The sequence below is a fragment of the Polypterus senegalus genome, chromosome 11 (genome assembly GCF_016835505.1).
Source record: "Polypterus senegalus isolate Bchr_013 chromosome 11, ASM1683550v1, whole genome shotgun sequence".
Lineage (NCBI taxonomy): Eukaryota > Metazoa > Chordata > Cladistia > Polypteriformes > Polypteridae > Polypterus > Polypterus senegalus.
In genome coordinates, this window is record NC_053164.1 from 63,774,157 (window position 1) to 63,800,432 (window position 26,276).

General features: G+C 42.5%; 1 protein-coding gene across 2 annotated transcripts in view; it reads right to left on the minus strand.

Annotated features, from left to right (window-relative positions):
• LOC120539091 (fibroblast growth factor receptor substrate 2-like) overlaps positions 1-26,276 on the minus strand; it is a 100,529-nt gene that overhangs the window by 33,537 nt on the left and 40,716 nt on the right. Inside the window, exon 1 of one of the 2 annotated variants that reach the window (XM_039768840.1) lies at positions 15,855-16,424. The exons of the other annotated variant lie outside the window; for it this stretch is intronic. The gene's annotated coding sequence lies outside the window, so the exon portion shown is untranslated. Of the gene's footprint in view, positions 1-15,854; positions 16,425-26,276 lie in introns of those variants that run through there. 2 annotated transcript variants of the gene reach the window in all.

The window sequence follows — 26,276 nt, forward strand, 5'->3', positions numbered from 1 at the left end:
GCCTAAACTCCATGTGCAGCAGTGCTATTGTATAGTGTACAGAGTATCTGACCAACATGCAAAGAGAGATGGAAATGAAACGCAGCAGTGAATGGGACAGACACCACATGCTTTTCCTATGTACAGTATCTGTCTGTCTGTCTGTCTGTCTGTCGTGTACATCAACTAGCCAAAGTGCCTGATGGTGTCTGGGTATGTATACCTGTATGAAGGCTTAAGGTAAAAAGCAAATCCAGCTTTAAAGGTAGCAGGGACTACTAAGGACGTATTCTGTGATTTGAAAATTATACAGGGACAGAGACGTGCTGCACAGATTAAATAGGCTCAAACGTGACAAACCACCAGGACCAGCCAGACTTTATCAAAAAGTGCTGAAAGAGGTTAATGGGTACTAAGAAACCCTTGGCCATATTTGTAGAATGTCACTGTGCACTGGGGCAATTCCTAAGGACGGGAAAACAGCAAATATTATTCTGTTATATAAAAAGGATGATCAGGCAGATCCAAGTAACGACATGGCGGTAAGTTTAATGTGCATCATGGGTAAATTAATGGAAAGAATTATTAAGGAACAGATTGAGCAACACATGGCAATGACAGGAGTTTTAGTGAATGGGTTCAGATGAGGGAGGTCGTGTTTTACTAATGTGCTGGAATTTTATGAGGAGGCAATGAAAAAATTTGACCCATGAGGTTAATAGGGTATCCACCTGGAGTTGGGGGGGAGGAGTAAACGTTAACATTATACAAAGTTATTGTCTGTTATATCTTTTTATACCTATATGTTATTTATGTGGATTTATATATATATATATATATATATATATATATATATATATATATACTGTATGTATATGTATATATGTATATGTATTTATATACATTTTCACGTGCCATTTTAATGCAATGCTCATTTTTCTTCAAACCATACATCTATATATGATATTTTTTTGTTTTCATTAAGAGACAACAACGATACTCTCATGTCAATACAACCAACTTAACATGCATACGTCAAACCGTATATACATGCACTCCGCTAACAGTGGTAGCCGAGTGGTGTATTAGCAGTCGACAAATAGAGCCTATGTAATGACAGGCGCTTGTAAATTGTTAAACTGCATAAACATTTAATTGCTGGAAAAATCCTGACTCATGATCACGCAGAAGTTGCATTCCTTCTGCGGATTAAGTTAGATACTGGCGATGATTCAGCAAGTAGAGTACCATTCATCTTGCATAAATGACAATTTCCAATAGTTTTAGCATTTGCAATAACTATAAATAAATCTTAGGGTCAGAGTTTTGACTGTGTTGGAATATACCAGTGGACCGATAGCAAGCAAAGCAAGCAATGGTGGTGGTGGGGGGGTTTGTCATGTGATGGGTATGGATGGGATGTCACAGACAGCCCCCTAGTAGAAATATAAAAAACAAGCTGGTTTTCAGATTATAAAAAAATAAAAAAGTAGGTAGAATGACAGATAATATACAATTAGTGGGATAGCACACAGGATTGGGTAGAATTATTGGCAATTTTAATTTAGTCTAAATAAATATAAAGTATTACATGTAGGAAGTAAAAATATATCATGTGGAGGATGGCAGGCATTGACTGGAGCCCTTGCCAGAATGATCCCTCGTTTCTTTCCTGGCCAGGAGGCCAAGGTAGCAAGCAGCCAAAAAAGAGACACGGCACCCCCCTAGTTTAGTCAGGAGGCTGGCAAGACAAGCCAGCATAAAGACAGAAGCAGGTACGCTGGCATCTCTTTAGGGCTAGATGGAAAGCACTTACCTGGCTGGGAAGTCAACATAATGGAAGAAAGGAGGAAGACAGCATTCCAAGAAAGTATGTTCCCCTGACACACTAGCACTCTTATATGCACACCTGCAGGGCATTCTGGGAACTGCAATGTCATTGGGCAGCCCTGCTGGGTCCTGTGGGTGTCGCCTAATGAGTAGTTTTCCTAATGAGTGACCTGGTTTTACTGCTAATTGACTTCTTTTCCACTAATTTTCATTGACTTGCTCTTGAAGACTCAGACCCTTTCATTCTTTCGTTTTCTTTAATTAGCAGCCAAACAATGAGATACAAAATGAGCCAAAACAACTAGTGTCCATCATACAATATCTGAAAATAAAGAAAGATGAAGGTCTCAGGAATGTCGATCTGCTCAAGCCCCTACAACATTTTACCAGTGTGCGCTTAGAAAAGAGAAAATCCACAATTTCAGAAATGTCTGCTAATGCACCACGAGAGCAGCAACAAGCCTTGAAATTAAAGAGTGGGTTTAATTAACGACAAGAGTCGGCACCTCATTAAACAGCTGGTTGGAGTTGGAGGCCCTGACTTAGTTGGTCTTCTGTTGTCTCCCTCACTTCACATTTCACTTCTGTTTGGGTGCCGTTTAAGGAAAGAAATGAAGAAATTAAGGGGAACAAATCTTAAAAAAGCAAATCAAGAAGTTCATTAGCAGCACAAACCGGGCACTCATTAAAAAAGGGTTAGAATGAAAACCTGCAGCCACGGTGGTGCTCCAGGACTGGAGTTGGCGACCCCTGGTCCAAAGCACCATCAACCCTTAGGTGAGCAATGTTTTTAGGGTAAGACCTTCTGGTTGAGTCAAGGTAAGGTGGAAAGCAACTAAAAATGGCATCACACTCTTGGCTGGCAAACTGAACGCGTCAACATTTTCAGAATTATACAGTGCTTTTCAGTTTATTTTTGTTAGAGCTGAGTGGGCATCAAATGGCGCCTTCGATAGAGATGGATGTGCAGAGTAGTGTGGCGTGGTATACCGGTACTGAAAATGTACAGAGAAACCCAATTTTTAAGATGGTATGTACGAAACCAGGTTTAATCCAATTTCCGTAGTTTACAAGCATCTTGCATTCACTTATTTATTGGTGCGATTGGCACTCCAAGCCCCCGCTTATCATGTTCCAAGTTATATACATACTAGCGACTGGGACCCCCGATCGAATCGGGCTACAAATTCTACATTTGTGAAATTCATACTTTCTCTGCAAAGAATTATTTGGTTTTTTAAGTCCTTGAAATGATTTCGATATCATGACACTGATTTGTGCTTAAAAAATAGACCTTTTGGGCCGATGTAATGAAGAGCGTCCTATTTAAATGGGGCTGCGAGACGTGAACTCAGCTCTTCGGCGCACCTCATTTGATTTTTTCCGGCAAACAAAATTTCAAAACAAACCGTATTTTACGACTCTAATCAGAGACGGAGTAATAATTATGTTGGCACGGCAGATCATGTCCTGCCAGTCCCCGAATGGTGCGTGGTTGATTAACATCAACCACAATTCGTCCTCAATAATATCTGTGTGACTGCAAATGGCAATGCCGTGCCACTGAGCATTTTCACGCCGCAAGGCACGGGCTGCTCGATTTCTTTCAACCCGTGCTGCATTTGCGGCATTCTATAACCCACGTTCTTCATCTGTCCTTTGTGTCCGATTTGCACGATTTCTTTCAGGGTTAGCAGCATTTGTAGCCGCATGGTGCTCATCCATTTGTTGTGCACGTTGTGTACGTCTAGTCGCATTAGCAAGTTTAGGTTCCTCGTCAGTCATGTGGCTTTGTTTCCTACGCATCCTTTCTGCGGCCGTTGCTCTTCTGGCTGCGTTGCGATCGTCACTCATTTTAGATCTGAGATTGGCTAAAATTAAAACAATGACCACTGTTAATACCCAGCCGTCATTACTCAGTTTGCCAATAGGTGTCAGAAGGACGGATGCCAAATTGCATGGTTCTAACTTGTATTGAGTCGAGGTATTGACATGAACACCACACATATGGATAGCATCAAATTATTAATAAGGATTTTATCTGGCATAAATTTACCTAACACTTGTTGATCTGTGAAGTGAGGAGGAGTGATGGTGAGGGCTGGGGAGATGTGTTATCCATTATTAGCTTTGGTATCAGTTGGTTCAGGTACTGAGGTGTGAAAGCTGGTATTGGTACTGAAGTCAGCATCGGTATAAGGGGAGGCATTCTGGATGCTGACCTCCATTTTGACTTCTGCAATTTCCTAACATAAGCGATGGGATGAGACTGAACTGTGGCCAGCTATAAAGAGCCAAGCTGAGATTTGGGCAGAGTGTTGAAGCCAAGCAACTGAAAAGGTGCCCTGTGAGGAAGGGAATACGGGGCAGCAGCCGGCAAAGCAAGTGAACGCTGGGGCAGCCGCTGTTACTTTTTAAAATTCCAAAATGACGACACGTCAGGAAATGGAATGGAGACTCACACAGCCTGCGTTCCGGCTGCAGTGGAAAGTGATGGAAGCGTAAACGGCCCGTCACCCTGCGTCCGGGTGGGGTGTGAGGTCATCTGGAACACCAGTGACTGAGCTGCCGGGGGACTCTGATCTCCAAGTCTCGGAGGCACCTGCAGGTGAGCATCAAAAGGGGCCGTGTGGTAGGCGCGCCGGCTACAATAGCGTCATTCAGGGGCCTGTGCCAAAAGTAGTGACTCTGAGAGCCAGGCACTTCCCAGAGTTTATCTGGGAGAGCTGCCAGCCCGACTGCACTATGGAGAGTGGGATTAAAACAGAGCTCGATAAATAAAATAGACAATGGGAGAAACGAGTACTGACAGCATGAAATAGCGGACACAAGAAGTGGACAAACTGAATGCCTGCTGTACATTTGACAAAACTGCCGCCGTAAACCTATTTGATCAAATGCTGTCATTAGCAACTAAAGTCTTCCTCACGTCAGCGTGTAGAGTTAAAAGAGGCTTCGTCTTTAGCCAGTGTTCAGAGCACATGCAAATGAGAATTTCACGTGTGACAGTCATGACCGTACAATGACCCGATGGAGTTTACTCAGGTATTCATATGTGAAAACACAGAGAGCCAGTGGGTCTAAAGGAAAAAAAAAAAGACCTGCCAAGGACCTGACAACAGTGGCATGCTACCAGATGACAAGGACATCAAGGCAAGTCCAACCCTGTGCGTCGTGATCTGTGAAAAGCTGAACAAGCAATGAAGAGTTAACCAGCAGAAGGAAATGAAAGTCATTAAAAATGAGAGAACAGATAGTAATGCCAGCCAGCCAAACCCGTTTTGAAGTAAATTGCACCAATTATCGTGTTGTAACAAGTGACTGTGTGGCAGCAGGGCCCAGACAGGAGGGGCACGGAGCACCACAAGGCCCGTTTTTACCGCACGTCAGCCTCACTCGACTTTTACCAGAGTGATTTGTGTAGACGACTGAGCGTGCAACATGCACACATACCTCGGAGAGATGTCTGAGGCCAACGGAAGGCCGAGGTTTAGCCTTCTTTACGCAGGCCTTATCTGAACGTGTGGCACCGACTACCGCACCAGGAGAGTTCTTGACTGCATTTTCTACCTTTCAGGTCCATTATTTCCCTCATCAAGGGACACTATAAAATAGTGAAAATAGGATTTTACACGTCTCTGCAAATGTATTCAAAGTAAAAAAAGAAAATCTCACTTTGACACAAGTATTCAGACAATCTGTTTTGGCTCAGGTGCATCCCACTGTATTGAGATCCTTGGAGTCCACCTGTGATCGGTTCATTTGACTGGACCTGATTAGGAAAGGTGCGCGCGCACACACACACACACACACACACACACACACACACACACACACACACACACACACACACACACACACACACACACACACACACACACACACACCTGCCTGCCTGCCTATTGAATGTCATCAAGGGGTCTGAACTCCGAGGTACTTAGGAGGGTCTCTGGAAACTCTTGGGCTTGTCGTTACCAAATCTTTGTCGCCAGTCTGAGCACCATTTTCACTGACGCATACATCACTAAACATTTTACAGTACGTATCAGTCTGTACCATGGATGCGCATGCATTGATTTAAGATGGGATCAAGCTCAAGTTTATCTTTATTACTTTTAACCAATGTGACTTACAGAAGAGGTCAGCATAATCGAATAAACGTCACTCTGGGGCTGTTAGGGAACAAGTGTGACAGGACAAGTTGACAATATTGAGCAAAATGCATGCAGTTTAAACTTCCTTAGTTAGAAAAACCTAACAAAAGGCATTAACCATTTGACAGAAATTCACTGAACAAGCGAGTTGTCAAATGCTTGTTAAGCAGTGAGGGACTCAGAGGTTCGAATGGAGGTGGGAAGCTCATTCACAACAACTAGGAGCTGCACATGAAAAGAAAGGAGTCTAGGATTTAGATTTGATACCACAGTGCCAGCTGCTGTTCATTAGTAGACCAGAGGGGGCGAGAAGGAGCATAAGACCTCACAAGTGTCTCCACGTACATAAATGAGATGTGCAGATATCCATCCATCCATTATCCAACCTGCTATATCCTAACTACAGGGTCACGGGGTCTGCTGGAGCCAATCCCAGCTAACACAGGGCGCAAGGCAGGAAACAATCCTCGGGCAGGGTGTCAGCCCAAAGCAGGATATACAGATATAGAGATAAAAATATAGATATATAAATACATATATATAGAAATAGATAGATATAGAAATATAAATATAGATAGATATATAAAGAAATAAATAGGGTCACAGGAGGCTAGGGGTGGTACCCAGCTGGGACGCCCCGGAGAACCGGAGGAAAGCTTATGCCTCCCCCAGACCGTGTGGGGGCGACCGCCCTGGTGGCTTTGGGGACCACAGGAACGGAGCTTGGAAGCTCAACCCTATAGGGACCCGTGGTCACCAATGCCTGAGGAGCCCTGGCCCTCAGAACTTCCGCCACACCCGAGGGCCAGGGACACCCGTAGTGCTTCCAGGTGCGCAGCTGATCCTTCTGCCACACTGGGGAGTGCTGGTGGAAGATAATCGGGAGGCACCTGGAGCACGTCCGGGTGGGAATAAAATGGGCCGCCTCCCTCCATTCGATGGCTGGAGTCGGGAGAGTAGAGGACAGAGCTTGTGAGGAGAGGAGTGAAGGCGGTCAGAGGCAAAGATGAGGAATTGGATAGAGAGGCCTGAACTTTGGGGGAGTTGGTGGGTTGTGTGCACAGTTGTAAATAGTAAACTTGTAAATAAGCGTGGGGTGGTGCTGAATACGAGGTCTGCCTGTCTGTGTCCGGGCCACGTTCCACAATAGCAATATAGATAGATATATATGATATATAAATGAGGAATATTCAAAAAGTTTCCAAACTTTTTTTTTTTTAACTCTATTTAAGAATTTCAAAAACAAACCACTTTCTACATAGTCACCTTCCTTTGCGATGCAGTTCTCCCAGCGTCATGCCAACTTTTTAATGCCCATCTTTCTGCCTTCACCGTTTCCAACAAAAATATAAAAGTGCAAAAACTTTTTGAACGTCCCTCACTTTATCATATATATATATATATATATATATATATATATATATATATATATATATATATATATATATATGTGTGTGTGTGTGTGTGTGTGTGTGTGTGTGTGTGTGTGTGTGTGTGTGTGTGTGAGAGTGCATGCACTGATACACTGACTAGTCAAAAGCCAAGCATCAAGGACTTGAAGTTAACGTGTGCTGCTACAAGGAGCCAATGTAGAGATCGGAGAAATGACAAGTGCCCACCTCAGCTGGCTGAAAAGCAGGCGTGCTGCTACAATTTGAATCATCGCCAGCAGAGTGGTGGCACACGCCAGGTGACCCTGCCAGCAGACAGTTGCATTAGTTGAGACGTGGTAAGAGCAGAGCTTGGTCCATGAGCTGTGCTGCATACACCGTCAGATACGGTCTGATCTTGCAGATAACGTATTGAGTGAATCTGCAACACAGAGAGACTGCTGCGACACGGTCCCTGTAAGACTGACAGCTGGTCCCTGATCACAAGGCTACGTACTGACTGGGCGTGTAAGCTGAACAGAGATGAGGCGCTGAATAGATAATACATGGACGAGCTGGAATAACAAGAAGGTCCATCTTTGCCAAGATGAACTGGAGATGGTTGTTTACAGGCAGTTGTCGACTTATGACCTATAAGCTTTACAACTATCCAACTTACAACTAGTACTGCAACTCACGTCTGGTGGTTTGCCACGCCAGCTCTCTTCTTCCTGCTATCCCTAGTGTGACTCATTAATCTCAATCTCAGTTCATTACAGATTGCAATAATAAATTAATAAACTCTAGCAATCAACACTAAACAACAAACACAAACACCAATGTCCAAAACAGTCCAATTTAGCGGTGGATGATAAACATGTGAATGAGCAGCCTTCTGAACGCGATGTACAGCTCTGCCATCCCACGATCGTGATGCGGTGTGGAGTTTGAGATGATTGGGAGGGTCCCTCCTGATGAAGACGTATCCAATCAGTTCGAACTCAGGCAGATAGGATGGCACAGGCAGCACATGTGTACATCCAGGCAGAAACCTATAATCCAATTGTGGGTATGAGGCGTACTTACAAACCGATGGGTGATGGAGATCCCCATAGCATTTTTAAAGCTCCTTTTCAAAAGGTCCCGCACCCAGATTTTATGATTCAATCAGAGCTGGGACCTTCATGGAGTTTCACACCTCCAACCAGAGTATAACTCAAATTTTTCACTGATTTTCTCGGACTGGCAAGACCAGCAGTTTGAAAACATTGTTCTAATGAAGACTAAACTGCGTTAAGTGTGCCTGGGCATTGAGGACACTATTTATGAAGTAAACTGTCCATGCAGGTATTATGAATTTTTATCCAACTTTGGTAGCTACCTTGTCCAATTCTTAGTCAGAAGCCTATACTGGGTGTAGTGAAAAACATCAAGCGCCAAATGACACATTTTCATAGAGTTCTGATTCAACATCACGCACAAGGTTGGGTGACAAGTTCATTGGACGCACGCATCCGTGTTCACTCGTGTGGGACAAACTTAAGAATGCCCCCTGAGAAACAGCAAACTCATTTACAATGTGCCATCATGCTCAGGCTCGACAGAGAGAGAATTCAATAAAATATACTTTCTGAGAAGGACTTGTTGAAGAAACAAAAAAACAATCCAAGGAAACCTTGCGGTGAAGTCGATGGAGATGCAAACCTTGGCTTCTCTAGCTATAAGAGCATCTAGACTGCTGGCATTTAACAAGCTACCCACTGAAACAAACACATAAACTGCATTCAAGATGTTGTGTGTAGGAGATCTGCAACTTTAGAGGCACCAGAATACAAGAACAGCTAAGAGTTATGGCGAATGAAAAAACATGACTATGAACGGGTGTTCTGAATGTATCAACCAGTTTTGGTAATGAATGGATAAACCACAACATTTGTGAATATAATGACAATTTGAAATACCCTTCTGTCCAACAGCTTCAGTGTTTAACGAGACCACTTTACTTTCATCGGTCGCACTATGATTAGCCATTGCTGATGCTTATTCATTGGGTGGGATAACTCTCTACTCTAGGGGTTCTTAAACATTTTAACCCAAATAAATACCATGCTGGGACTCAAGGGTTGGATTATTACCATAATGACAGCAGGGGTCATATACAGACCAAGAACAATGGGAACATCATTAAAAGTAAGCAGTTTGGTTTTCATCCAAGTATATCTCTTCAACGAACATTGACTAAAGGCGAAAAAGCAGACAGCAAAGATACTGTTAATAAAACAGTAATTATTATTCAAATCAGGAAACCGTATCTTGAGGTATATTAGCGCCGGTGTCAACACTTAGTGAAGTTTTAGTAAAGCGTAGAGAAAGAAATTCATCTTTGTAGTGAGTGTGGCGTGAGAATGTGATTTCTGAAAGAACAGTATGAAGAGTCACTTAACTTCCTTGAGTCACAGAACCAGACAAGGAGTTAACAATCCATCGATGCCGTTAATTCACTGCGGTTTTTAAAATAACGTTTTTCAAATGACTGCCATTGTTAATGATAAATTCTTCTAAATGAGTTCACAGATTGTTCAGCATATCACGGTTTTCATTTAACAATTGAATCAAGCGAGTTGAGTCGCGTAATCAAAGTATTCTTAAAAATGTAGGCCTTGTAAGTTTTTGGGTTTTTTTTTGCTTTTGATGGGGGATAGGATAACTCTTGATGAGGGTTTGAAATGTTCAACTGACATATCATGCTGAACATCAATGGCTCCAGTCTGCAGTCTATCTTCCACTTCTGATATTTTCTGGGATTCTTTAGGTCCATCCTTCACACTACCTGTAGACAACTCATCAAACTTCTTTAAAATAGCATTTCAAGAAGGGATTCACCCTCACCACAGCACGTTAAACTTATTACAGACAACTCTGTGCACCTCAGTTGCAGATTCGGATTCAACATTTGCCATAACAGCTACTGTTGTGCTTGAAACTTTCTAAAGCCTTTAGAATTTTCTCTATTTCTGCATAAATGTGACCTAAAACATCATCAGATTTTCACTCAAGTCCTAAAAGTAGATAAAGAGAAACCAGTTAAACAAATGAGACACAAATATTATACTTGGTCATTTATTTATTGAGGAAAATGATCAATATTACATATTTGTGAGTGGCAAAAGTATGTGAACCTCACGGATGAACAGTTAGTTTGAAGGTGAAATTCGAGTCAATGGGATGCCAATCAGGTGTGAGTGGGCACCCTGTGTTATTTAAAGAACAGGATCTATCAAAGTCTGCTCTTCACAACACATGTTGATGGAAGTGTATCATGGCACGAACAAAGGAGATTTCTGAGGACCTCACAAAAGAGTTGTTGATGCTCATCAGGCTGGAAAAGGTTACCAAACCATCTCTAAAGAGTTTGGACTCCACCAATCCACAGTCAGACAGATTGTGTACAAATGGAGGAAATTCAAGACTATTGTTACCCTCCCCAGGAGTGGTCGACCAACAAAGATCACTCCAAGAGCAAGGCACACATGTAATAGTCGGCGAGGTCACAAAGGACCCCAGGGTAACTTCTAAGGAACTGAAGGCCTCTCTCACATTGGCTGATATTCATGTTCATGAGTCCACCATCAGGAGAACACTGAACAACAATGGTGTGCATGGCAGGGTTGCAAGGAGAAAGCCACTGCTCTCCAAAAAAACATTGCTGCTCGTCTGCAGTTTGCTAAAGATCACGTGGACAAACCAGAAGGCTATTGGAAGAATGTTTTGTGGACGGATGAGACCAAAATAGAACTTTTTGGTTTAAATGAAAAGCGTTATGTTTGGAGAAAGGAAAACACTGCATTCCAGCATAAGAACCTTATCCATCTGTGAAACATGGTGGTGGGAGTATCATGGTCTGGGCCTGTTTTACTGCATCTGGGCCAGGACGGCTTGTCTTCATTGATGGAACAATGAATTCTGAATTATATCAGAGAATTCTAAAGGAAAATGTCAGGACATCTGTCCATGAACTGAATCTCAAGAGAAGGTGGGTCATGCAGCAAGACAACGACCCTAAGCACACAAGTCGTTCTACCAAAGAATGGTTAAAGAAGAATAAAGTGAATGTTCTGGAATGGCCAAGTCAAAGTCCTGACCTTAATCCAATCGAAATGTTGTGGAAGGACCTGAAGCGAGCAGTTCATGTGAGGAAACCCACCAACATCCCAGAGTTGAAGCTGTTCTGTACGGAGGAATGGGAGAAAATTCCTCAAAGCCGGTGTGCAGGAATGAGCAAAAGTTACCGGAAACGTTTAGTTGCAGTTATTGGGGGGTCACACCAGATACTGAAAGCAAAGGTTCACATATTTTTACCACTCACAAATATGTAATATTTGATCAGTTTCCTTAATAAGTAAATGACCAAGTACAATATTTTTGTCTCATTTGTTTAACTGGTTTCTCTTTATCTACTTTTAGGACTTGAGTGAAAATCTGATGATGTTTTAGGTCATATTTATGGAGAAATATCGAAAATTCTAAAGGGTTCACAAACTTTCGAGCACAACTGTACATGTGATAGTCTAGCACAGGGATGGGCCATGTCGGCCCTGAAGAGCCACAGTGGCTGCAGGTTTCTGTTCCAACCCTGGTTATTAATGAGAACGCAATTACTGCTGATGAAGCACTTACTGCTCAAGTGACATTGTGATGGTTCACTTTAGTGGTCTCACTTGCTAAGGTTCACCACCCTGAATTGCTTATTTCAATTTAAAACCGCTGCAATCACTGTCTTAATGGCTCCTTATTAGCAAGAAGATGTGAACGACAAAGAAGTCAGCAGTTCACCATCTCATTTGTTTCAATTCTTGCACTGTTTGATTTAATAAAACAATTAATAGAAAAACGTGACAGACTAAAAATTTTCCGTTTTAGGCTTCAAATCACTTTGATGATATCCTTGGAAAGGAAAAAAATCTACGATATAAGAACCTAACATTGTGGAGAAATGAGCCATAAAATCAAATAAGGTCTGGTTTCTAATTAAGAAATTGGGTTAGAATAAAAACCTGCAGCCACTGCGGCACTCCAGGACCGACACTGTGCACCCCTGGTCTAGCACTAACTAGCTGTCCACTGAATTTAGCCTTCAGCACGCCCCTCACTATACCCCCTCTTACTCCGTTTTTCAATTCTCACACCCGCTTACCAGCCTCTGCTCCAAATACACCACATTGGAAAGACCAGCACACACAAGCGTGTAAGGCGCCATTTATTGCCGTGCAGCTCTTGCAACCAGTGCAGACGTGTCAAGTCAAAACATACGGAACAAAAGTTAAAAGTATACAAGTTAATCCTGCCTGTCCCGCGGGGTAAATCTGATCTTCATAGTTTAGGATCGCAGGGAGTTAGTGGGCATCACAGCAGAAACTTGGGTGTATGACAAGAAGCCGATGTGCTTTATCAGCCGGGCAGTAGCAATAACCGGGCTCCCTAATGCGGTGTGTCAGTGTTCCCCCACCATACTGCTCAAGGCGCTGCTTTTAATAGCTGGCTTCTCTACGTATCCTGCCCCTCTGACAGCTCTCGGTGGAGTGTGTGTCCATCTCAGGCCCCAACCTAGGTTTGCTAAAACATTTATAAAACTCAAGAAAAGAGCAAACCTTGGCTGTGTTTCTGGTCAGTTTCATGAAGGTTCTTGGACTATGCTGGCCAGAGTAATGTGCAGGTATTCAGACCCAAAAATGTAAAAGTAACACAAAAGAACTGCACTGTTTGTAACTCAATACATTTTATAATAAGTATCACATTTGATTATTGTTTTGGTAAGTGACGAGTAACGTAACTAAGTCACTTTTAAAACTAACGTTCCCTAATTCTAGAAGTCAAATGAGCGCCACCAGTCAGAAAGTTCCACGTGTAAAACACAGTGATGGAAATCGGACATTTCTGTTTTGTCCAACACTTTTTATACAGATGAATGGAAAGGATTCTAACGATTATGTGAAATATTCAGTCAGCAGATATTTATTTATATATATATATATATATATATATATATATATATATATATATATATATATACACACACATATAGATATATATACACACATATACAGTACATATATATATACATGTATGTATCTATATACCGTGGCTATCAGTCTGTCCAGGATTTTAAATCACCTGTAGCTGGCAAACCATTTGACTTATTGACCTGAAATTTGGTACACATATACTACGCGACGTCTACTATCCACTTTCAGGGTGACGACTGACCTCCAAGGTTATTCCTCTTTTTATTATTATTTTACTGTAGAATCAACTCTCGGCAGCGGCCAGCACCGTACGGGCACCATTCTCATCCCTACCACCTTCGTCGTCACTTCCCCTCCCTCTTCATATCTTAAATCATTCTTGAGGCAGATTGAAGAGTTAAGTGCCAGCTTAAGTGAAAAATTTAAGAAAACGTACAAAGTAATTGCAACACAAACACTGACTTAACTCTTTGAGGGCCGAATATTTTTTCCAAAAAACTCCCGTTTTCTAAAAAGCACACAAAGCAAAGGTTTCACACATAAATCAACATGTAACATCTGTTGCTACATTCTCTGGCTGCTGTTGGCGCACGTTCGGCATCTCTGGCAGCAGTGGCTATGCAAGGCTGCCTCAATGGCCAGCAGGAATGCATGGTGGGCTGGCTGTCTTCGCACAGCAGGTGGGCGGTAGTAGCAGTCACAGCAGGACGGAATATGTTTTGTACCTCTTGTCATCATAAGTGGTGGTCCTCCCAGGCGAATGCTGCTGTATTCATATCAGCTACACAAATGTGTTCAGCACCACAATCAGCCGATGCGGATACCTCACTTCGTTTATGATCTCCATCTCCAGATCACTTGCATCAAATTCTAAGTCTGACATGTCAGAGTCCGGTTCAGCGATACTATGTAAAATGTCCATGGAGTATTTTAATTTCCACATTCACTTCAGTCTCTCACCAGATACCGATGCCATTTTAGAGATTGATTGCTCTTCGCTACTCATGCACATGCACAGGAAATCGAGGTTAAATCAGCAAAACTACCGAACTTTGCTTCTGGTAAAGAGAGTCAAACTAAAACGTAAGGGAGATTTTTGTCACAGTTAACACCCGATTACCGTCCTCAGCCCCCTGAATTTCGACAAAAGTCAACATCAACCCTGAAAGAGTTAATCAGTTTTAATGCAAAAAGATACGGACGAAAGAAAAGAAGAAGCGGGCCGCTAGGGTGGAGAAAAGAAGAGCTTGCTTAGGAAGCAGCAAGCGCATCAACCTCTGAGCAAACTAAAGAGTATGAAAACTAGGAATGCTCAAGTCAAGTGTAACGTGCAGTACGCCGTCACTGATTATGTAATACCTGTAGCAGGCCCAAATGAAAACGGCGTATGTGCACCGTGTCAGGCAGCCCCACCTCAGTCTTCCTAGAACTGCCACTAGTGGTGTCCAGAAAGGCCAACTCACTCCCAGAGCCATCAAACGAGGTAGCAGGATGCCATATACAAACTAATGGACCTGCGCTCTTAGTATTTATATTGAGGCCCTGAGAAGTGGTTCTCTCCTGGGACCCGAACATTACATTCTGCCATAGCTCATCTACTAATCCACTGAACAGGATCATCTCCAGACAGAGGAGCAGCTTCCAGACAGACTGCTGTCACCGTCCTGCTCCACTGACAGACTGAGGTGACCCCACACTATGCGACTCTTCAATTCCACCCGGGGGAGTAAACGTTAACATTATCAAAGTTATTGTCTGTTATACCTGCATTGTTATCACTCTGATATTTAATATTGTTTTTTATCAGTATGCTGCTGCTGGAGTAGGTGAATTTCCCCTTGGGATTAATAAAGTATGTATGTATCTATGTATCTATCTATCTATCTCATCCAATAAACCATTTAGGGCAATGCCACTGTCCAGCAACACTGCCTCTGTGCCAGCCTTACCTGTCCCTATGTAGAGCGCCTCTCAAACAGCAGACTTGGTTTTTTTTTTTTTACAAACCGCTCACACATTCTCTCCTCATGCACTCACTCAAACCAGCCCTACAGGTAAATACTCTCTACTCCCACACAGGAGATTAAGCTGGGCCTGAAACTGCTGATTGCATAAGAAAAAGGTAAGAGCGGCTTAAATGCTGCAACTGCAAACGACTGAGCTCTTAAATGAAGATGCACAAAAATGAAAACGTCTTCTTAACAAATGATTCCACCTGCAATGTTTTTATTTCTAATTGCGTTGTGTTCTGCTTTTTAAATAAATGCTTCTACAGTTTTGCCTGACAATGGTGAATCACTTAACTAAACTCCAACTGAAAATAAGAAAACTATGACGGTGTAACAACATGTGCTAACAGATTCACAGGCCGAATAAGCCCGAGTCAGTTTAGCCCATGGAGTGTCTGATGCACCACTAACTTTGTTGGTCACATCATCGCGGTTATGTCCACATCTCAAATGTCCGATCTCCATCATGCTTGTCTGTTGACACTTTACCTGCTTGTTGGCCGATTTATCCGTGATCCTGTCATACATTCAATCAGTAGAACTTCCGTCCACGACACAGTTAGCTGTCTGAGGTATCACTTGCTTTCTTGGTGAAGTCGTACCTTCTGCGTCCTCATCACAAACGTGCTATAAAGACCCAATAAGCATGTCATCATGGCCAGTTTGGGATCCTATAGCCGTGTTGCAGGCCGATTTTCTTGTCACTCAGTAATTGTGTCAATTAAAAGCACGCTAAGGTCGAGCCACAAGGATGACACGTCTTCATCTCGGAGTCCTACCTTTGAATTCAGGTAGTATCCCGATGTGACAACCATCTTTAATACAAACTGCAAATCAACACATCAGACACAGTCTCAATCCAGGCCTTATCTCATGCTTAACTCCAAACCTTTAGAAAGAAAAGTCTCCAAAGTGCACTTCTGTTTAGTTCTGGGGTCCAGCCAAAGGAGGCATGCAAGCCCACTTACACACCCGCTTATGTCTGTGTTTCTTTCAGCAGCAGCAGCTTTTAATGCCTCAGCAGAGTGTCAGAAATCAAAACTCCAAATGTAATTTAAAAAGAGGTGCTGCCAAGTCTCTTCCCAAAGAGCTGGGCCCTACCCACGTCAGTAAGTATACTGTAAACAATTTCATGCAATGTGAAACTCGTGTGGGCGGTAAGCGAAGGCATTTGAAAGCCACAGGGACGCACACCAGTGCGCAGTGGCAGACCGGGGGGGAGGGAGGGACGTGCTGCGGGTAGGTCCACGGCTCCTCGGTTATCTCCTCACGCCCACTCCTGTTTACACGGTCAGGCATTAGTCTGGGAGCGGGCCTAAAGCGAGGCGACGCAGCCGAATCCCTTAGGCCCCAATCTGACACTGGCTGTGCATGCTGTCTAATTGCCGACAATTACTGTTAACTCTTTCTGCATTGTGAAATCTCTTAAGATGATTTGAGAAACACAAACGTACAGGCCGAATGCTGCTTAAAACAGGCCAGCCACATCCACTAAAACCTAAACAGTTCTGCACCTTTCCATTTACACAAGGAGCCACATAAATCAAGCACAGATACCAAATAAAACTACCAAAGGGAAGAAAGGAACCAAACAGTTCTACACTTCTACAACCGAGTGTTGTTTACCACTACAAGAATTTTTGTTTTGTTCTCAGAACATCTGAAGAACAAAAAAGAGGACTCGGAAACACTCCTACCCAGGGGCAAAAGAGAAATGCATAGAGACATTATATGATATTGTAGCAATGCTGCAGTAGTAGCGTCACTGTCTGTGTAGAGTACAGCCACATGCTAAACCAACAGGTGACACGTCACCCCTCTCCATCACCTTGATAAACTCTTCAAAATGTCTCCCTTTGTTTTCTTTCTGCCAGTTTAATGTCATTTTCCGGGTTCACCCAGGTTGGCAGGAACTGATAACACTAATCAGACTACCTGCTCTACTCTTTACGCCTGTTTCCATACCGTTACCGGAAGCAGATAACTGATGACGAATATTGGAAAACTAAGAGGAATCAAAATGTAGACACTCGATCAGTTACAGTGCCTTACCTACAGAGCCACACTGCCCGCGTGATAGACCAGCAGAAGGAATGGCACCGCTGTCTAAAAAAACTCACATTATTCCAGTGTGGTGCTGAGGTGGCTCCCAATCCAGGTGGTCTGTAGTGTGGCGGCTGCAGCAACGCGCTATCAGTGCATGCTCTCAACCTACAGAAACATAATGGGAGAGCAGGCTGTCTCCACGTGTGCCAGACGCACCCATAGAATGGGTGGTAATAACCAGGACGGGTCGTAAAAGATACTGATTAATCAGCCACATTGTACATTCTCACCATTCCCATGTTTGTGTTGAAACTTAACAAGAGTGAGGATATATATATATATATATATATATATATATATATATATATATATATATATATATATATATATATATATATATATATATCGTGTCTTCTGGTGAAGTGCATGCTGGGCCACACGGCACATGTTCAGTCTCTTGCTGTGCATTCCCTGTGTGTGCAGAGAGAGAGAGGGAGGGAGACACACACAGGTGCGTGTGCGCGAGAGACAGACAGACAGACAGACAGACAGGCAGGCCCGCCCGAGAGACAGACACGCACGCAGGCGCACACACACACACAAACACGCATGCCCGCGCAAGAGACAGACACGTACGCAGGCGGGCGAGACACACACTCACAGGCCGGCCCGCATGGAGGACAGACAGGCACGCACGCAGGCAGGCCCGCAACAGAGACAGACATGCACGCACACACACACACACCCACCACAGAGATAAGACACACACGCGCAGGCCTGTGACAGAGAGAGCGAGACAGACAGACAGACACACACACAGGCGCACGCGTGCATTGTTGCAATGTTACTTTTCTTGGTTGTTTATTAAATTACAGATTTTTCAAATGTTCATTTTTTTCCCTGTGCCTAAAACTTAAAAAGGTGTTTATAGCGAGCGGGTCGTAAGGCTATAGCGCGAACTGTTAGTGTTAGTTTTCTCTGTTGTTCAAGGTTTTCTTAGTGTTATTCAATGTTTTTACATTTAGTTTACTATTACGCTGTGCATTCAATGGTATAATTAACTATATTTGTGCGTAAAATCTTAAAAAACATATATTTACATACAGTTCATATGGTCTGGAATGGATTAGTTGTATTTACATACAATCCTATGGGGGAAATTACTTTGGTTCCACTGTATTACTTTCCGACAAAATTACAGGCATTTAATGGAAATACAAACCAGTTTTACTGAGAGAGAAAATTAAAGGCACACAATACAATAACACATATTACAGCCACATACAAGGTCCCTTGCCATTTAATATAAACTGTTCATACAAATGTTTATGCACTACTGTTCTAGCTCCTGTTATTGTAATGGGCTTAATGTGTAGTTTGTTTATAATGCTATATATTATATAATACTGTATATAAGAGTAGATACAACAGTAGATCCTCGATTTAAAGGACCCCAATTTAACAGAGTTCAGATCTGACAGACCAAAAATTTGTCTTGAAGAACACATTTTCAACATTCCATCTCAATTATGCTTGCTCAGAAGTGATTATAAAAAACATATTTGAATAAAACCATATGCGTAATATATATATATATATATATATATATATATATATATATATATATATATATATATATATATATATTATTTATTTATTTCCATGGCAATTGTAGTCTGAATCACAATCTGATTGTATGGGTAGTTACCTACCTACGTTTGATTTTACCAAGAATTATCACCAGAGGAAAATAACATGCGAGGCAAACCTCAAAAACACATGCCACACGTATACAGGAACACCATAGAATCATTGATGTACCGCTAAGGAAGGCTAGATATATAAAATATTATAATGGATGTCATGCAGTCAGAAGAAAGGACCCACAATCTCTGACTTACACATGCTTAAAAGGGACTCAGTGAAAGTAAAATTCAAGGCTAATGCTCAAAGTGACAGAGAACTGGCTGAAATGTAGCTATCCAATGAAAACACCATTAGCAGACATTTGAACATGAACCCAGCATATGAAGGCTTGAAAAGAAGAACATGCAAATAATAAATAAGGCTTTATGGCCAACACCGTCTGACCCCCACCACCAATCCTGCCCTCCTTATTTGCTATATATTGCCTTGGGTTCCTGTAAGTCTAATCGGTTTTCCTCTGATGATTCATGGTGGAAATCGAAAGCTTAGGAATAAAATCTATTGTAAGATACTTGATTCAATTCCAAACATGCAAACTGTATCACAGATCTTCGCCCCCTCCATACACACACACACACACATATAAAAATACATATATACACACAAACATTACATATACACATATATACTGTGTGTGTGTGTGTATATATATATATATATATATATATATATATATATATAGTAAAATAAAAGCGTAGGTGCTTTTAATCAATCAACATTCAAAAAGTGCCCATGTTTTTATTTTTTTTTACAAGTGATGTATGATGTATTAGTAAACTTTTAAACTTAATATAAGCATGGTTTTTAAAAAGTATTTTTTATACATATACATATATATATATATAATAATTCTAACAGCTGCTGCTTCACAATTATTAGCAAGGGCACTGAAAGTCCTACATCAAATGCTATAAGAATGAAGCAAACTGCTATATAAATGAAGGACATTTTAGATACAAAAGAAGGGAGGGCTAGAGAAGCAGTAATCTTTTTCAAGTCTATTAAAAATTATGCTGACGTGTATCAACATTGCCCGTAATGAGGAGACAATTTGAACACTGGCGACTCCAACCAGCCATCTTTGGACGGGACAAGCTTCTATTAGCATGCACGTTTTGTGGACTCAGTAAGCTGGACCTGCTGCACACAAACATCAATGTCTTTAAATGTAAACTTGTGGGCCATCTTAGACAGGTCTCCTCATATTACTGTCATCTTCAAGCCTGTTATTGTGAGCAGCAGCTCTCCAGTATCCAAGCCAGAAGTTCATATGTGTGCAGTCACTGGGTGTTGTTTGTTCGATACTATAAATACAGTATACATAAATATATTTAATTTTGACAGAATGAAAACAAAAACTGTGGGCAATGCCACAATCAAAACAGCGTGTACTGAATGAAAAGAAAACAGCTTTGATAGGTCAAAGGTTAGCCACCCTTTGGCGCACATCTTGTTCAGGAGAGAGCTCTGTCTTACAGGCAAGCTCAATCCAACAATAGACACCCTCTTTCCGGGGAGCACCGGGGTCTATGTTACTCCAATGGAAAGAAGTAGAGTCTGTTGCCCTCGAAGGGCGCCTTCTCAAAGCTGTGGAAGGAACGAGAGATGACACAGTGAGCGACAACGCCCCCTCTCGTGGTATGACAAACCTCCAATTAGCGCAGACGGTGCTCGACTAAAGCCCATGTGCGACTGTACATTTCTTTTCTTGAGCTGCTGTGAAGTTTTAATTTCCCTTTGGGGACAAATAAAGGACACTGATTCAGTATCAAACTGGTGAAATGGACTCGTCAGACTTTGTGACGGCGTCAATGAAAAGCTAGGGTAGTGTCATTATGACATAAGCTTTTGTGTTTAATCATCCACTTTTCATTGTTCTTAACTGCATATGCTGTTTGCTCCTTCCTAAAATCCGGCTTTTGCATATCTTACACAATGCATGGCCTCAGACCTTAAGACAGCATCCGATATTAGAGAAATGGAACCTGAGAGAACACATAACAGTTTGTAAATAATTACTTACTGAATTCAAGGAATAAAGTTATAGGATACCATCATCAACCATTTAAAAGGTAACTGCCCCTATACCTTCAATACGTGTTGGCAGCACCTTTACCAGCCAAACTCACACCTAAACACTTCTATTAACTTGATATCAACATGGCTGTTGGGGAATTTTAGCCCATTTTTCTTGGTAGACCTGCTTAAATTCAGACAAACTGGTAGGTCTGCGGGCGTCAATTGCTCGTTTCTGGTCCTGCCTCTGTTGAGTTTCAGTTAGGACTTCTGTTTCTTCAGAGCCGTTCAGTTGTAAACTTACTTTTATGTTTTGGTTAATGTTCTGCTGTATGAGTCAATGATGCTTCAGGTAATGGACAGATGACCAAACACACCCCTTTAATAATATTCTGATAAAAGTGCAGAATTTCTGGTTCCTTCAACAATGGAAAGTCTTCCATCTTCTGAGGAAACAAATCGGAATACAATCACACTACCACCCCCACGTGTTCGACTGTAGGTTTCATGATCTTACTGCTGAACCCCAGAAATGGCTGTTCAAAGAGTCAGACTTTCGAGTAATCTATCCAAGGAACATGACCCAGGTGTTTCTTTGTAAATGAGACATGAGCACTGATGATATACACAAAGGTTTCTGCCATGCCAGTCACCCATGAATCCTAGTTTTCATCAGTCTCTTGACTATCGTGGAGCCATGATCACTGAACTTACTTGAGGCTCAGGAAATCTGAAGTTCTTTGGATGTTCTTCTGGGATCATCTGTGACTTCTTGAATTAAATGCTGCTGTGCTCTTAGGGTCATGTTGACCTTGCCTGGGAAGATTCTCCACTGTTCCAAAAGTTTTCCGTTTGCAGATATTGGAAGTCACTGCAGTGAGCAGGAGTACCGGCACCTTAAGAATAACTCTGAAGCCCTTTCAGGAACTTTTTCTCTCCTCGTCGTTTTTCTGGAATTCCCTTCAATTAGGGGCCAGGTGTTCTTTCAGAAACCCGTCACTGTCATGGTGAGAATCAATATATGGCGAGGCTTAGATCCCACACGGCTGGCTGAGTTGAATTAACTTTGGTTAACTGCTGTTAGCTAACTAAAGGGGGCAACTACCATTTCAGGCAATACAGCAGTAGCAATTTATATATGGACTATATGTTCCCCAACCTATTTAATATTATATTTTGTCTGAATATTCCTCATGACATCCATCCACCCACCCACCCTTTTTCTAACCTCCGTCATTCTGAGCAGGGGCAATCTCAGCAAGAATAAGCTGTAAGGCAGAAACAAACCCTGGACAGGGTGCCCGCCAATCGCAGGACAAACAAACTTGCAAACAAATACATATCACACACACACACACACACACACACGCTAGTGTCAATTTAGCATCACAAAATATTAAACGCAAAATATCATGATGTGAGCAATACTTTTTCTCAGAGCTGTATCCCTGCATTTAACATAATTTTTATTTTCTCATACGAAGTATAGGGAAAGTATTGTAATCATCCAAAAATTCAACCTCAAGATTTTGATGAATCTTGATGTTTTAGAATTCCCTGAGTCCGAAAATACCATTTCTGGAATTGTGTGTGTGTGTGTGTGTGTGTCTGTGTATGTAAACACGATAACTTTATTACACTTTCACTTAGGTCATCCAAATTTTACAAGTATTGGGTACAAATGCAGATTTCTGCCAACTTTTCAGCTATTTTTGCTAACCGGAAGTAGTACTTTGTATGCATGCAGCTGCAGAGTTCGATTTATTCAACTTTTATAAAAATTGCTCAATATGTTATTAATTTGATTTGTTGTTGATGGTTCTTTTATGTACATAAAAGAACATCTGAGGGTAAGGATCTGCACTGGTATTCAGAAGGTTGCCGGTTCGAGTTCCCGTCACTGCCAAAAGAGATCCTACTCTGCTGGGCCCCTGAGCAAGGCCCTTAACCTTCAATTGCTCCAGAGGCGCTGTACAGGGTGGTCCAGATCGTCTGGATGACTTTGATTTATGCGGGGACGATTCCAGTTCGGCATGAAGACAATTCTTCATGTCAACAGTTCGCACACTTCTCGATGGTATGGGATTTTTCGGGTGATTTTCTATGTAATAAACGTAATAAGTTATAGCGTAATGAAAATTGCATAATTGGATCTGGACCACCCTATACAATGGCTGACCCTGCGCTCTGACCACAAGGGGTATGCGAAAACTAACAAATTCCTAATACGAGAAACTGTATAAGGTGAAATATATAACAAAAACGATAACAACAATAATAAAATATTGCCTTGCTCCTCAAATATCCATCCCTACAGTATATCTGAGTAAACGAGAAAGTCTACGGGAGACCACTCCTGATATTTTACATTTACTTTGTATGTTAGGTCTGTTTCCTGAAAGATCCTGGCTGGTGCATAAGTCCACATGGCCGTCATCCACAATCCACAAGTGGATTGGAGGTGTGGTATCGGTTCTGTGGGTGCTGTACCAGTTCATGGTGGTGACCTACATATCCCTGTCCTTTACCTATGGTCATGTTCTGTGGGTACTAACTGAAAGAATGAGATTGTGAGAACGGGCGGCAGAAATGAGGCTTCTTCGCAGGGTGGCAGGACTGACTCTGCATGATAGGGTGAGAAGCTCAATAATTTGGGAGAGCCTCAGAGTACAGTCGCTGCTGCTCCAGATCAAGGGGAGCCAACTGAGGTGATTTTCAGCATGCCATAAGAATAACTCCCAGATGGCTACCCAGGAGCTATTCCAGGCATGTCGCACTAGGCAGATATCCTGTGGCAGATTCAGGACATGCAGGATGGATTATATATATATCTTTATATATAACGATGAGATGAGTGCTTATACTGGGCAACCAAGTAAGAATCGGCCTATACTCGTCATAATACTAGGAAGACTACCAGTGACCAAATGACCAGGCACCCATTACCTCTACCCACCTCTGGAGGCTATTCTGACAGTATTCCTAAAATTCATCCGCAGGCATTTGAGAACTTACCAAAGGAAAAAAAAAAAAACAAAAAAAAAAACAAAACAACAAGTCAGGGGGCAGCCTAGCAACTGGGAACTGATGGGGGTGAGGTCACCATCCATCACTCGCTGACATTGTGACCTGAGGATCTGGCATCTGAACAACAGATCAGATATATGATGAGCAGGCCATTGACGTCGGTCCCCACTCACAAAATGTTTCCAAACTCTGGTCAAGCTGAGATACGAGAGCTTCTTCTACCTGGTCAGATGCCAAGCTGCACAAGAAGCTGTAGGTTGGATTATGACTTCATTCTTGTGAGCCTAGAGATGGCATACGGCATCTAACCATCCCACTCCATTAAAAACTTGCAGGTGTGCTCATCCTAAAAGAGGTGACAGGCGTGCAGAGGACAGCTTGACAAGTCCCCACCTAGCTTAATATTGAGGCCTTTTGTCACAAAGGGGGTCTCAACGGTGTAGGCATGCGTTGAGCCGTCTCTGTGAGGACAAGGAAGAACGCAGAGCTGAGCCGCGGCGCTCTTCAGCAGGCAGGACCGAGGCCTGACAATCACACCAAATTCCTCCCACAAACTCAGCAAAAAGTTGCCCTGGCAGCCACATTCTTCTTCAAACAGAGCCCGTTGCCGTGGTAACGGCGCACTCTCCTATTATGACCAGCTGCTCTTTTCAAAGCGGCCCCCCAGCTAACGGCTCAACTTTTCTTCTAGTTCAAACAGGGCGCGCACACACACACACACACACACACACACACACAGTTTGCTTTCACTCCCACTCCACTCTCCGGCTTGCTGGACAAAGGCCGAGTGTCTCAGTAGGCAGAACACGCGTTATACGCAACTTAAAAGCAAACTGAAAAAAGAAATATATATATAAAAAAAAAATAAAAGTTAAACAAAAACTCGTTGCATCTGGAAACTCTGAGTCAAGCTTTTCTTATTGGGAATGTGGCATAAAACACGAGATGTCCCGATTTCAGGCTCATTAAAATGAGAGCGTCCAATCGGCGTCACAAAATAAGAAGTCGTCCGTAAAGTGTGATTTCACGCCGGCCATGTGACGCCTTCAGCTGGCCTTCCTAATGCTTCTCTGCTAAATTTAGCTATCACCCGATGGGCCTGGGGGTGAGAGGGCGGGCCGCACCACAAAGCACAACTGACAGCCCAGCCGTAAATCGAGCTCCCACTTGTGTCATGTCAGCAGTCGACGTCCACAGGTTCACTTCAACAATCAAAGGCCCTCTAAATGTGAACAGTGAGGAGGGTCTCTTTGGGGGGTGCGGAGGCAACAGAACCACCTATTCACGGAAACAAAGCTGAGAGCCCAATCATTAATCAAACTTCACTTGTGTAACTTCATTAATGCTTGTGAGCTCACCTCGCCAAGACCCTCAAGTAACTGAGGCGGGTGGCGATGAAAGCAGTGAACCATTTATATCTGCACTGTCATCCATCCACCTACCCAACCCGCTTATCCAGGGATGGGTCACAGGAAAACTGAAAATGTACAGCAATATGTAAAATAAGACCAGGTGGACAGAGCTCTCTGGCCGATACGTACCAGAATTGACTGTCTCAGCCAGTGTTGGCATTACCATATGAACTAAAAAAAATGGACTGGCATTATTATCAACACTAACATATGAATGTAGGCTGGAAAAACTCCTGGTTTTAGGCTCAGTGCATTGGAGAAAACCCAATAAGAACATAAGAAATTTGACACACCGTTCAGTCTCATTAGTTTGATTATCTAAGAGCTAAACTGTCCCCCGTCTTATCCAGATACTTCTTAAAGGTTTCTGCTTCATCTTCATGTCTTGGTGGTTTGTTGTTGCTGACTTCAATCCTGTGATGCCCTGTTGTTCAATCAGCACGAGACGCATCTAAACTCCGGTCTTCTCAGCTCACACCCATCCACCCCTGGCAGTACTCGCTAGCTTCGTGCACCCGCGTATGATCCCAAAATCTCTTCGACCCTTCCGCTAATCTGTAGTCTTAACCTGGAGATTCACCAAACCGGACTACCGATAATCTTTACTTTGCCTTCTCCCTTTTTCCTTTCTCTGGATTCAGATTTATACCCCTAATCGACCCACTTGCACTTTGCTCATAAATAGCTTATCAGCCTGATCCCC